This window comes from Nannospalax galili, unplaced genomic scaffold, assembly GCF_000622305.1.
Source record: "Nannospalax galili isolate Female #2095 unplaced genomic scaffold, S.galili_v1.0 scaffold761, whole genome shotgun sequence".
Lineage (NCBI taxonomy): Eukaryota > Metazoa > Chordata > Mammalia > Rodentia > Spalacidae > Nannospalax > Nannospalax galili.
Genome location: NW_008346389.1, coordinates 668821 through 682456, shown reverse-complemented (window position 1 = coordinate 682456; position 13636 = coordinate 668821).

Below are 13636 nucleotides of genomic sequence, written 5' to 3'. Positions count from 1 at the left end.
TCAAAAAGCCTTTAGACAAAGTAACCAAAATAAAGAGAATAGACAATTCAATTTAGAAGAGTCTTAGAGACAAAAAGAGAAACATTAAATCAGATATCAATGAAATTCAGAAAACTATAAAAAACATATCTTAAAAACATATATTAAATTGGAAACTTAAAATAAATTGGTGAATTTCTAAATGCATATGTCCTATCAAGTTTTAACCAAGAAGAGAGACATAATTTCAGCTGACCTACAATGAGCTTTGAGATTGAAGCAGTAATAAAAAAAAAAAAAAAACCTCCCAACTAAAAATAGTCCAGGTCTGGATGGATTCCCTGAAGAATTCTACTAGAGCTTTTAAGAAAAACTGACACCAATCCTTCTAAAAATTACTCCATAAAATGGGAAAGGAAGAGATTCCTCCAAAATTTTTTGATGAAACCAGTGTTAACCGGATACTAAAATCAGATAGCAAAACAACAACAAAAAGAAAATTATATACCAAACTCCTAGATGAACATAGACACAAAAATTCTCAATGAAATACCTTCAAACAGAATTCAAGACTATGTCAAAAAGATCATTCACCATAATCAATTTAGTTTCATTCTAGAGATGCAGAGATGTTCAATATATGAAAATCAATAAATGTAATCACACCACATAAATGGATTCAAGGACAGAAACCACATGATCATCTCAATAGATTCAGAAAAGGTCTTTGGCAGAGTTTAACATCCATTTATGATAAAAATCCCTGGAGATGTGAGGAACAGAAAGACCATATCTCAACATTGTTAGGTTCATTAAATGACCAGGACCACTAGGGACCACTCTGAAGCGAGAAAAGAAGAAATTTATTGGGATAGATAAGCTACTGGACTGCTCCCACAGGAGAAAGGAAACAGCAGCTTCTTGTCACAGCAGGCTGGATTTTATAGGATTTTTCTTTTGTGGGTAGTGGCAGGTGAGACTGCAGCAGGAAGGTGAGTCAGTAGCAGATTGACTTGGTAGGGGGCAGGCTTCAGTTTGGTGTTTTACAGTTTTTCGGTTGGCTGCAATGGAAAATTCTTATGATTAGGGTGCATTGTTAAAACAAAGATCAGGTGGTTGCTGAGTAGGATGGTTTGGTTTCTGTTTCCTGGAATGCTGCCCACTGGGTTGTGATCACCATGCTGCTTGTCAATAGTGACTCCATCTTGAGGCCCAGTTTGACCTAATAAACACAATAGAGGCTACAGATGAAAACTTAACAGCCAACATCATGTTAAATGGAGAAAAACTCAAAACATTTCCACTAGATTTAATAACAAGACAGAGGTATCTACTATCTCCACTCCTCTAGTTTTTGAAGTCTTGGCTACAGCAGTAACACAAGAGAAGGAAGCAAAGGGAATACAAATAGGGAAGGAAGAACTCTAAGCATCGTATTTGCAAATGATTCTATACCTAAAGAAACTCTAAAGGCTACCAGAATACTCTTAGAACTGATAAGCCCACTTTCAGCAAAGTGTCAGGCTACAAAATCAATGTAACAAAAAATCACTAACCTTCCTATATATAAATAACAAATACATTCAGAAAGAGATCTAGGAGGAAATATCTATTACAATAGGCTCAAAAAGTACCTTGGAATAAATACCAAGGTATTGAAAGCCCTCTACAATGAAAACTTTAAAATATCGAATAAAGAAATTGAAGAAAATATTAGGAGAGGGAAAGACCTCTCATGTTCAGGGATAGAAATAACTAATATTGTGGAAATGGCCATACTACCAAAAGCTGCTGGACTGCTCCCACAGGAGAAAGGGAGCAGCAGCTTCTTGTCACAGCAGGCTGGATTTTATAGGCTTTTTCTTTTGTGGGTAAGGGCAGGTGAGACTGTAGCAGGAAGGTGAGTCAATAGCACATGCCTTGGAAGGGACACTCTACAAATTCAGCATAATAGCAGTCAAAAAATTCCAACACTGTTCTTCACAGAAATAGGAAAAAAATCCTAAAATTTGTATGGAATTACAAAAGACTTGAATAATCCAAGCAATCCTGAGCAAAAAGAATACCACTGGAGTTATCACCACACATGATTTCAAGTTATACTACAGAGCTATGGTAATAAAAAATAGCATGATTCTTGCACAAACTAGATGCATAGATCAATGGAATAGAACATAGGATTTGAATACAAGGACATATGACTATAGCTATTTGATTTTTGACAAAGATGCCAAAAATATACATGGGGAAAAGATAGCATCTTAAACAAATGGTGCTGAGTAAATGGAGAGCTACATGTAGAAGAATCTATTCTTTCTTTTCATAAAATCAACTCAAAATGTATCTAAGATCTCAATATAAGACCTAATACCATGAATCTGCTAGAGGAGAAGGAGAGGGGGAACACTTCAAGACATAACTATAGAGCCAGGCATGGTGGTACAAGCTTTCAATCCCAGTACTCAGGAGGCATAGGCAGGCAGATCTTTGTGGGTCCAATACCAGTCTGGTCTACATAGTGAGTTCCAGGCCAGCTGGGACTACAGGTAGACCCTGTCTCAAAAACCCCCAAGAAACAAACAAAAACATATACCTAGCTATAGGTAGGGACTTTCTGAATGGGACTCCAGTTAATCAGGAAATAAGACAAATAATTGACAAATGGGATCTCATGATATTAAATGTTCTGTATAGCAAAGGTAACCAAGAAAAGAGACAATCTGAAGAATGGAAGAAAAATTTTGCCAGTAGAGGATGTGGGAAAAGGAACCCTCATTACTGTTGGTGGGATTGCAAACTGGTGCAACCACTGTAGAAATCAGTGTGGAGAACTCTTAAACTAAAATAGATCTGCCATAACATCTGGCTATACCTCTCCTTGGCATATTACCAAAGGACTCAATATCCTACCACAGAGATACTTGGTCAGCCATGTCTGTTGCTGCTCTTTTCAGAATAGCTAGGAAATGGAAACAATCTAAACGCCCCTCAACTGATGAATGAATAATGAAAATATGGTACATTTACATTATGAAATTCTACTCAGTGGTAAATAAAAATGAAATCATGAATTTTTCAGGTAAATGGATGAAACTAGAAACTTTCATACTAAGTAACACAGACTCATAAAAACAAGCAAAATATGCTCTTTCTCATTTGTGGATCCTAGTTCCAAATCCTCAGATGGGAGCATATATCCTGATGTTACTGTAGGAGAAAGGAAAATTGAATGGAACCATGAGGGTAAAGGAGAAGGAGGAACTAGAGAAAGGAGAATAGTAGGAGATAGGTGTTATCAAGGGGGAATGGGAAAAATGTGGGCTACTTCAACTGGGGAGGAAATAGTGAGGGCTATACAGGGAGCTAGAGAGAAAAGATAAATAATGCTTGGGTGGTGTGATGATCTAGAAGAAACTTAGTTCAAAAAGCCTGCTGATATATATATATAGAACCCAGAGAAAAACCTACTTTTCTCACATCTCTAGTATATATATATATCTGAAGAGTTGAAGGCTATATAACAAAAAGCACAGTACCAGGCAAAAGAAATCTTCCTTCAAGTTGTTGGCCAGGATAGTCCAAGAGTCTCCCAAAATAACTTAGGCTCTTGCCACAGCCCCTAATTGCCTCCCAGTACTTGAAGCTAAGACCCTATTGATGAAGACAAGGCATTCTTTGGACACAGGACTTGAAACAATTGAGCTTGAACTGACCTGGAAGCCTCTTCCCTGAAGACTAGCTCTTATAATATTAGAAAATACTGTGCAAGCTGACAAGAGAGAAAATGAATCAAAGATCTTATCCAGTTGTAAAGTCTATGAACCACAACAATGACTGGCCCAGCAAATAATCTCTATTGGTGCAGTAGTGGCGTGTTTATCTTGGAGGGAATCAACAGCTGTCTAGTTAGACTTAAGGCCCACTCAATATGAGGGAACTCATATGTGGTACTGTAAATATAGCTAAATATACATGGTGGGAGATGGCATAGAACCCAGAGAAAAACCTACTTTTCTCACATCTCTAGACCAATGTAATTTATTACTATGTTCTAAATACATACCTTTATATTTACAAACAAGTGTATCTCTTACCACTCATCAAAGAAGCATCTTTTTACAACAGATGGAGACTATTACAAAGTTCCACAACTTGTCAAATGTGGAGAATAGGTGTTTATGAGATGCCCAGCCCTAAGTGACACATATACAATGCAACCTCTACAGCTAAGTCTCAGAGAACATAGTGGAACAGGGTGTGGAAAGAATATTAATGCATCTCTCAGCTCCTACTAATAACACTTCCTCATGCAGTGGGTGATTAACCCAGAAAGTCACAAATGACCAAAGTATAGAGAATAAGAGAATGCAGAGTGCTTATCCAAGAATAGGGCACCTATGTCAAGTCTTTGCCACCCAAGTCTCAGGGATCATTGTGGAAAAGAGGGCAGAAAGATTGTAAGGGCCAGAAGTGGTAGATGACCACAAGGAAACAGAGTTTTCTAGATCTGGGTAGTTACTCATATGAACTCACAGTAATGGTGACAGCATGCATAAGACCTATGCAAGCTCAAACCAGAGAAAAAATCGAAGCATAGAAGTGGATAAGTGGGTAAGAAATCCCAACCTTAGCTAATGAACTATTGGCAACCAATAAGTGCTGGGAGATGGAGAGTTGGTTTCCTTTAAGTGTGCAATTCTAGATAGGTTATCCAGGCTCCAGTGGGTGGACCCACACTGAAGGGCATTTTGGGACATAAATTTGACTTATAGGCCTTAATATATATGACAGAGTACATGAAATCTGGTGGAGGGGCTATCAGAGGGGTGCTAGGTCAGGGAGGGGAGCTGAATATGATCAAAATACATTATGTGAAATTCATAAAAATTCAATAAACTATAAAAAGATGAAAACAAACTATACAAATACCTAGAACAGGCAAATAACTAAAACTAAACAAGAAACAATCAACGCGATCATAAACTGAGCCAATGAACCAAAACAGAGAGTTCTCAAAAGAAGAAATACAAATGACCAATAAACATTTTAAAAGTGTTCCACAATTTTAGCCATTTGGGAAATACAAACAAAACTATTTTGAGATTCCATTTTATTAATAAGAATGACTAAAATCAAGAAAACAAATGCTGGTAAGGATGTAGAGAAAGGGGAGCCTTTATTCACTGTTTGTGAAAATGGACAGAGCTGTAAACTGGTATAGCTACTATAGAATATGGTATTTTCTCACAAAAATGAAAGCAGAACTGCCATGTGACCACATCATACCCCTGGTCATCTACCCAAAAGACTCTATATCCTACCACAGACATGCTTGCACATCCATGTTTACTGCTGCTCTATTCACAATAGTATGGAAACATAACCAATCTAGATGCCCATTAATGAAACTGTGGTGCATATATGTAATAGAATTTTATTTGTTGTGAAGAAAAGTGAATTTATGAAGTCTACAGGAAAATGGATGAAATTGGAGAATATTATGCTAAGTGAAGTAACCCCAGCCCCTAAAGATAAATGCCACATGTTCTCTCTCATATGTGGATCCTAACTTCTATTTCTTATGTATGGCCATTTTTATGGGAGTATGTATCAAGGTCAGGAAACTAGAATAGGGCTCATGAGAGGAAAAAGAGAGCCTTTAAGGGTGGAGGAGAGGATAGTAGTAAAATGTGAAAAATGGATGTGGAAGAGGGAATACTGGCAATGGAAAAGTTTGAATGGGCAGGGAGGTATGAAGATGAGGGAGAACAGGAGGTGGGGAGAGAGTCAAAAAAACTAAGAATGCATGAAAGACCAAGGAGTCCTGATAATTGATATGCTAATTGAAAAAGCATAGAATTTTTTTAAAAAAAGAGCTTGAACTGAGGTATCCTGCAGATGAAAAAATGGCTCCCAGAAACCATACATGATTAAATAAAAACCCCAGTGCCAGGGGTAGACTCCCTCCCTAGTGTTTCTTGGACAGGGAGTTTCCTGAGGGTTCCAAATCAGCAGAAGAAATTGCTGTTGTGGTTGGTTGCCTACAAGAACTAGACAATAAATTCCTATTGCTGAAGACACCATGTACTTTGTTTGTAGGACATGGGGAAACCAAGCTGGAACTGAGCTGGAAGCTTCCTCTGCTGGCTAGGCCTCATAATGCTGGGAAGTGCTATGAAAACTACTGGGGGGTGGAGGGATTGTCACTAACAGTCTTACTCAGCTCTGAATTCTGTGTGCTATAGTACTGATCAGCCAGGCAAGATGTATCTTCTGCAACAGTGGCAATAGTGTCATGGGGGCAACCAATTGCTTCCTGATTAGAACTCATGTCTGATATTACAAACCTAGCCAAAAGCCTGTGGCAGGGGAGGAGAGAGGCCCTGGTGGGGAAGCTATAGCAGTTGTTTGCTAAATGGACATGATGTGTCTATCAAATTCCCTTCTAATGATTATTTTTATCCATATAGATCAATGCCACTGTCAGCTTTGTTCAGATAAGTTTGTTTTCGCAATGGGCAGCAGGAATGGAAGAGATTCATAATTGGTCAAAGTCCTAAGAATAAGTGACTGCTGGATTCTCAGTCATAAATAGGACATCTATCTCACTCCCTCCAAAGTTCAGGGAACATGTGGAAGAGGGTAGGAGAGGATTAAGAGCTAGAGGATGGGAGCAGAAAGTTGTAGAAACCTGTTCCAGGTATAACAGAGCTGTTATACTCTTGGACTCATAGCAGTCATGCTTACATGCTTACTTACATAAGACCTACATAAGACTAGGTCAGTCAATACTCTGGGATGGAGAAGGGAGGAACTCATGAGGTTAATGGTTGCTGGGGAGGGAAAGTATTTTCTTCAGTGGTGTAGCCAATGGTAAGGTGCCCATGCTCCTGTGAATAACCTCCCACCCATTCTCTTATAGGCAACCGTAATGAAACTCATTGGGTCACAACACAACAAAATGAAGACATGAAAGTAAAGAAGGACTAGTTGGAAAGGGACTCAGTGGGAGTGTGAAGAGGACAAGAGGTTATTAGGGGGTGAATATGATCAAGGTAACTATATATGTGTAAAAATATGATAAAATTCCTTATGTACAATTAATTAATATATACTAATAAAAACATTTAAAAAATCAGGATACAAAATATCACTCACACCATGCTAGGTGAGAAAACTATGTTTATCTTGCATATTGAGCATCTCCTAAATGCTTCATAAAGAACCTACTGGCATTGGTTGCAAAAAAAACAAATAAAAAATGAAAGAATTGGGTGTCTGGAAAAGGACTACATAAGAGAATATGGTCATTTGAAGCACAGATATGAATTCTTTACCCTTCTGTCTTCAGGAGGTGGAGTCTGGCTTCCTTCCTTTGCCACTGCCCCAAGGAATGAAGTATGGCAGGAGCTGTGCTGCATGGAGCTCAGTGTCACAATTGTAAGGGTACGCGGGGTTGGCAGTGTCCCCTCAGAACAATCATTCTAGGAACCATCAGCTGCCATGAAGAAGCCTGGTTCCCAGAATGCCAATGAAGAGGTTGCATAGTGAGGGACAGAGAGACAGGAGAAGCAAAGGAGCTTTCAGTAGTTCTGAGTCAAGAAACATCTGAGATGTTCCTGGCTCCAGCCATGTTCCAACAGCAACCACATGAGACCCTGAGCAAGATCTCACCACCTAGCTTATGCACTCGGTAGCTCATTACTAGGCATTGGCAGCATGACTGCTTTACTGTTTGGGGGTGGGATCTGCTCTGCAGCAATACCCCAGTAAACCAGACTCTTCACTATCTGTTTGTCCTTTATCTGCTTTGAAGTTTTCATCACATTAATATCTGCTCAAAAGGTAAATAGTACAAAATTTAGCTCCAGACTTCCCTAGCTTAAGCATTTGGCTACACTAAACCCTTACAATGGCTGAAGCCACAGAATTTTCCAAGGTGCCTTTGGTCTGAAGAGCCTATAGGACTTAAAGAAGTAGGAATCTGCCTGACATGAACCAAGGAATACTGGAACATCGCTGTCAGCTTATTCCAAATAAGCAAAATACTGCTTCCTTACAAATGGAAGCTAATTCCTGGACCAAAATGTCAGCTCTCATAAAATTAAACAAGCGCATTACCCATTAAGTAGTTATACAGTGAGACTAACTTGCCAAGTGAGAAATTTACCTTCAGATGGAGGACTGGCCATTGCACATAACCAGGCAGAGGCACCATGTGACATGAGTGACCTGATATGCCTCCGTGCAATGTGGCACAGCATCCTCTAGGAAGTAGATCTAACTTCATGTTCCAGGTAATGCAGATGACAAAGAGATGAGTTAGATTCTACCCTGAGGACACAGTTGGATAAGTTGAGAACATTTTTCAAGACAGTTGGCCTAATCTTTTCAAAACAACTTTGGTGAACAGATAGGGAAACTGGAATTCTCAGGGAGTTGATCTAATTGTGTATGCATCTCTGAATCTATATTTATTCCTGTTTTTGAAAAACCCTGTCCACCTACCCTGACCCCCTCCCCTCAGCGCCAACACAAGTAAAATTTATTAATTCATTGGGATTTACACCAACATGAATAATTGTTCAATAACCAAGAAAACACAATACTATCATAATATCATTTAAGACAAAACAGTAAGAATTTTGTTCAATTAAACTAATAGTACAGCATGTGCTCTCACTTTAGGTACTGTGCATTCAGTCCTACTTTATAACCAAATTACAGCGATTATTAGAGAAATAAAAGGAGAATTTAATCGTAGCTTCATGTCTTCTTCAGATGGGAGAGTCTGCACTTTGTTTTGGTTTATTAGTCCTTTGAGGTGATAAAAGAACGAAATAGTTCTTAATTGATTCATGTACTTAAGGTATCCCAAGACCAAGTAAGAATAAGTGTTAAGGTAGCTAGAACAAGGTAATATATTCAAAACCTCTTCCTGTAGTTGCTACCCATGATTGTTCTAAGATTTACCTCAGCAAAAGCAGGGTTCAAACAACACAAGGAAATTCACAATTTTACCTATAAATATAGTGGTGCTATTTCAAGGCCATCTCATTAGCAGAAATATTTGTAACCAGCTTATGTGGGACAGTCTTGGAAAAGAAGTAAGTGAAGGATATCAAAAGGGCATAACTCCCTTTCAGAACAAGGCTTTATTTATCAATATGTTACAGCAAGTACCATTAGATCAGTTGCAACTGTTTATTTCCTCCAGAAAACCATAAAAAGATGTCAAGCCACTTAAGAATCTGCTGAGTTTAGAGTAAATTAGCACAAAGTTGTAAACAGTACTTTGCCTTGAGAAAGAACAAATGTTTAGAAGAAATCAGAAGCCAACATGATTGCTTCTATTTTTCTTCCAGTAAGTCAATACACTGCCATCCATATGCTTGACTCAAGTGTTGCTAATCTTTACATGACATCAGACCTTAAGAAATAAAGCTCTAGAATAGTTTTCTTGCTCTTAGGGAGGCACCACGGCTGGTAAAGATGAGGTTGGCTGTCTTTACTCATTGAGGGCCCTCAAGCCTGCACTGTGGTAATGAACTCAGACTAAAGCATCTTGATAAACATAACATTTTTATTCATTTCCTGTAACACAGCTCCTGATATACTCAGTGCCTTCTAGGCCCAGGCACTAGATCTAACAACTTAAAAAATTCATTCTAGTGTACTGGCTAAGAGAATACACTCGAATTCTCCTACTTCACTTCAAGCAAGGAGGCAAGTTAGCCTTTGGGCTGCTGTCTGTTTATCTGTAACATGGAGCTGTAATAGTACCTACCTCTTAACTGCTGAAGGCTACATGAAGATCACAAAGGCCCTTGGAACTCTGCCTGCATACCATGTTTACTCTTGTGCATAGCATCTGCTGTAGATATGTTCAGGGAGGAATGAAGCAGCCTGGGTGATTGCATGGCCTAGCTGGGTGTTAGGAAAGCAAACTGCTATAGCACATTACCCAAGACTTGTGAGGGCTGATACTGGGGTTCCTGAAGTTGCCTCAGAAGGTCACAGTTTAGAGACCTTCAGCAACCTGTAGAGGGTAAAAAAGATCTTTCTTTTCAGCAGAAGGAATCTAAAATCACACCATTCAGTCATTCAACATGGCTCTCAGTCACACTGCATTCCTTACTGCTGCTAGCAGAGGGGTAGAGTCTGCTCAGGTTATACTAATGCCTGTGCAAGGTGTGGGGGGAGGTGGTCTGAGTCATCCAGCAATTCAGGTAAGCTAGCTCCTGGAGAGTTACAGTAATGGCTTTCTTTACAGAAGAGGCACACAGAATTCCCTTGTGGAATGAGAAAAAAAAATGCTGCTTTGGGTGTCTGTTAGGATATTACAGCTCTGAAAATGAGTGGGAAGGAGACTAGGAAACTTGGAGTCAAACTGGCTCTGTGTAACTGCTCACTCTATTTACTGCTGCACTAGCCTGTTCACACGGACAGGTTATGGAGGCAGCCTAAGGCCTCCAGCAGATGAATGGATGCAAAAAACATGATATAGGAAGATGGCTCAGTGGGTAAAAGCACTTGCAGTGCAAGCCCAATAGGCCTGAGTTTGATCCCAGAAACCCACAGTGGACGTGGAGAACCATCTCCCAAATGCTGTCCTGTGATCTCTACATGCAGGCTAAGGCATTACATGGGCATGTATACACACAAATCATAATCATAATCATAATATGGGCTGGAGAGATGACTCAGTGGTTAAGAACACTGATTGTTCTTGCAGAAGATCCGGTTTTGAATCCCAGCACCCACATGGCAGCTAACAACTGTACGTAACTCCAGTTCCAGGGGATCTGACAGCCTCTTCTGACCTCCCCGGGCATTGCACAACATGGGTGCACTTACCTACATGCAGGCAATACACACATTGACAGAAAATAAAATAATAAATAAAATTTAAAAAACAATAATTTAAAAAGGAATGTGGCATATATACATAGTATAGTATTATTCAGTCACACACAAAAATGAACTTATGTTATTTGCAGGAAAATGTAACTGAAGATCTTTATGTTAAATGAAATAAACCAGACTCAGAAAAACAAATGTCACGTTTTCAATCATATGTGAATCAAAAAATTTTAAGCTGTGTGAAATTAGAAGAGGGTGTAATTGTGGGGAGGGGGCCAGTGGGAGTATGTAGTGACACAAAGGAGAGGGAGAGAAGAGAGGAAGCCCATGTACATGTGTGGACGTCGTTATGACGTCATAGAAATGATATATGCTAACAATTAAAATTTTTAAAATCACTGGTGGTGCTAGGGAGATGGCTAAGTGGATAAAGTGCTTGTCACACAAGCATGAAGCCCAAGTTCAGATCCCCACATAAAAAATAGCAGAGAGTGACCACACATCTGTAACCCAGCACTGGCAGTGGGGTAGGGTGTGGAGACGAGCAGCTCCTCAGAGCTTGCTGATCATTGTAGGCAACTGGTGAGTACCAGGTTCAGTGAGAGACCCTGTCTCAAAAGACAAAGTGGAAAGAGATAAGGATGACACTGACATTAATCTCTAGCCTCTGTGAATACACAAATACACACACCTCACACACACACCACACACACACACACACACAAGCATAGCATTCATACCATACACACATATACACATACACACATATACACATGCACACATATACACATGAACACACACATACCACACACACAATTCACACACGCACACATTGTGCATGCACACGCATGCATGCATACATATACACATGACATATGTACACATATACATACCACAATGCGGACACACATGCACACATGCACACACACCTCTACACGCATATAAGCACACCACTCACAAACACATACGTACACCATACATATATACATGCACACACATACACATGCACACACACCACATACATATACCAAACATACACATATGTACATATACACACATGCCAGATACATACCTACACATACATATATGCACATACACCACACAAACCACACACATATAAATGGGTACACAGATATACACACACATACACATGCACACAGATGCACAATACATACCCAGACATATACTACATGCATATTGCATACACATATACACAAGCACACATACATATGTACATACACAATGCACACTCACACGTACATACATATATATATACATGCACACATCTACACACACATTCACACATACATGCACTTATATAGCACAGCACATACATACATGCACATACACATACACACATACACCTCATATATGCATGCATATGCACACATATGCACACACACATGCACGCACACACACAATACATTCTAAACGCACAGCTCTCTGACAATGCCTTTTTGTTGAAACACGTGCTACCTTTTCCTCTTGTTTCTCATGCTCACCTGTTTGACGCTTGAGTCATTTAATTTTGAGGCATGCATTTCTTGGGGAACAAATTCAAATTCTTTGTGGATTAGGAGAAAATCTTATGCTTTTAGGAGAAAATCTTATGCTTTTAGAGCCCTCAGATTATGACCGAGTAGCAGGATAGAATGCTCAGAGTTAACACCTCCTCTCCCTCAGGTTGTATTTACTTTCAGGAAATTTCCTCACTACAGAGCTAGTATGATGCTCCCAACTGCCAAACAACAGAATTCCTTTTGGAGGGAAAAAGTCACATCAGTAAAACTTTTGTTGCAAATGAAATCACTGAGCTGCATTTACTGGATCACACAGCCTTCGGGGGTGAAAGTAGCTGAGGACAAAAGGAGCATGGCCATTAGAGGCCAGTGGAAATTCTGAAGCAGACTTGGAGCAGCCCTGCTAGCCAATCCAACCACACGGACACCAGCTCTCCATCACAGGATGTGATGCAAAGGTGGCCATGGAAAGAACTGGAAGATTTGCACAACACACACACGGACACACACACATGCACGCATACACACACACACACACGAGTAAGTCCACTTGCCCAGTGGAGTCTGAACAAGGCCATTTTTAGGAGTTTTTTTTAAAAGGGACACCACCACTTTTTGGACAGAAAATATTTTAAATTATTAGCATCCTTTTTAAAAAAATTGTTTTTATTGAATTTTTTGCACTTTATACAGAATATCTCAAACAATCTTAATCATCTTTATGCCCCCATCCCCACTGGTACCCTCCCATAGCCCCCACCCCACCCCTACTGGAACCTATGTACTCTGTCATTCATATTAAGTCCCAGTGTATCAAGTCAGTGTCCCCAGATGTTCCCCAGTGCAAGTCCAACCACTGAGTCTAGTCAGCCTAACTAGAGTCTCCTGTCTTAGGAAGACCAGCTCTTCCTCACCCAGTAGTAATCAGCTGCCAATGTTTCCTCATCTAAGATTGGGGTCTGCTGTTCATTTCCCCAGTTCTATGCTGGGTTTTTGTCTACCTGACTTTGTATGGGACTTTTATGTGCTGACACCATTGTCATAGTGACACCATTGACACCATGTCAACCATGAGCAGGCTCCCAGGAGCTTGTAGGACTCTGTTTCCATATGGTCATGCCCCTCCCCCCTGGCTCTTACAGTCTTTCTGCTCCCTCTTCTGCAATGGTCCCTGAGCACTGGGTGGGTAAAGTTTAATTATAGGAGTCCTGTCCATGGACCAGAAATCTGCAGACTCTTAATCTCTACATTTTGGCCGTTTGTGAACTTTTGTG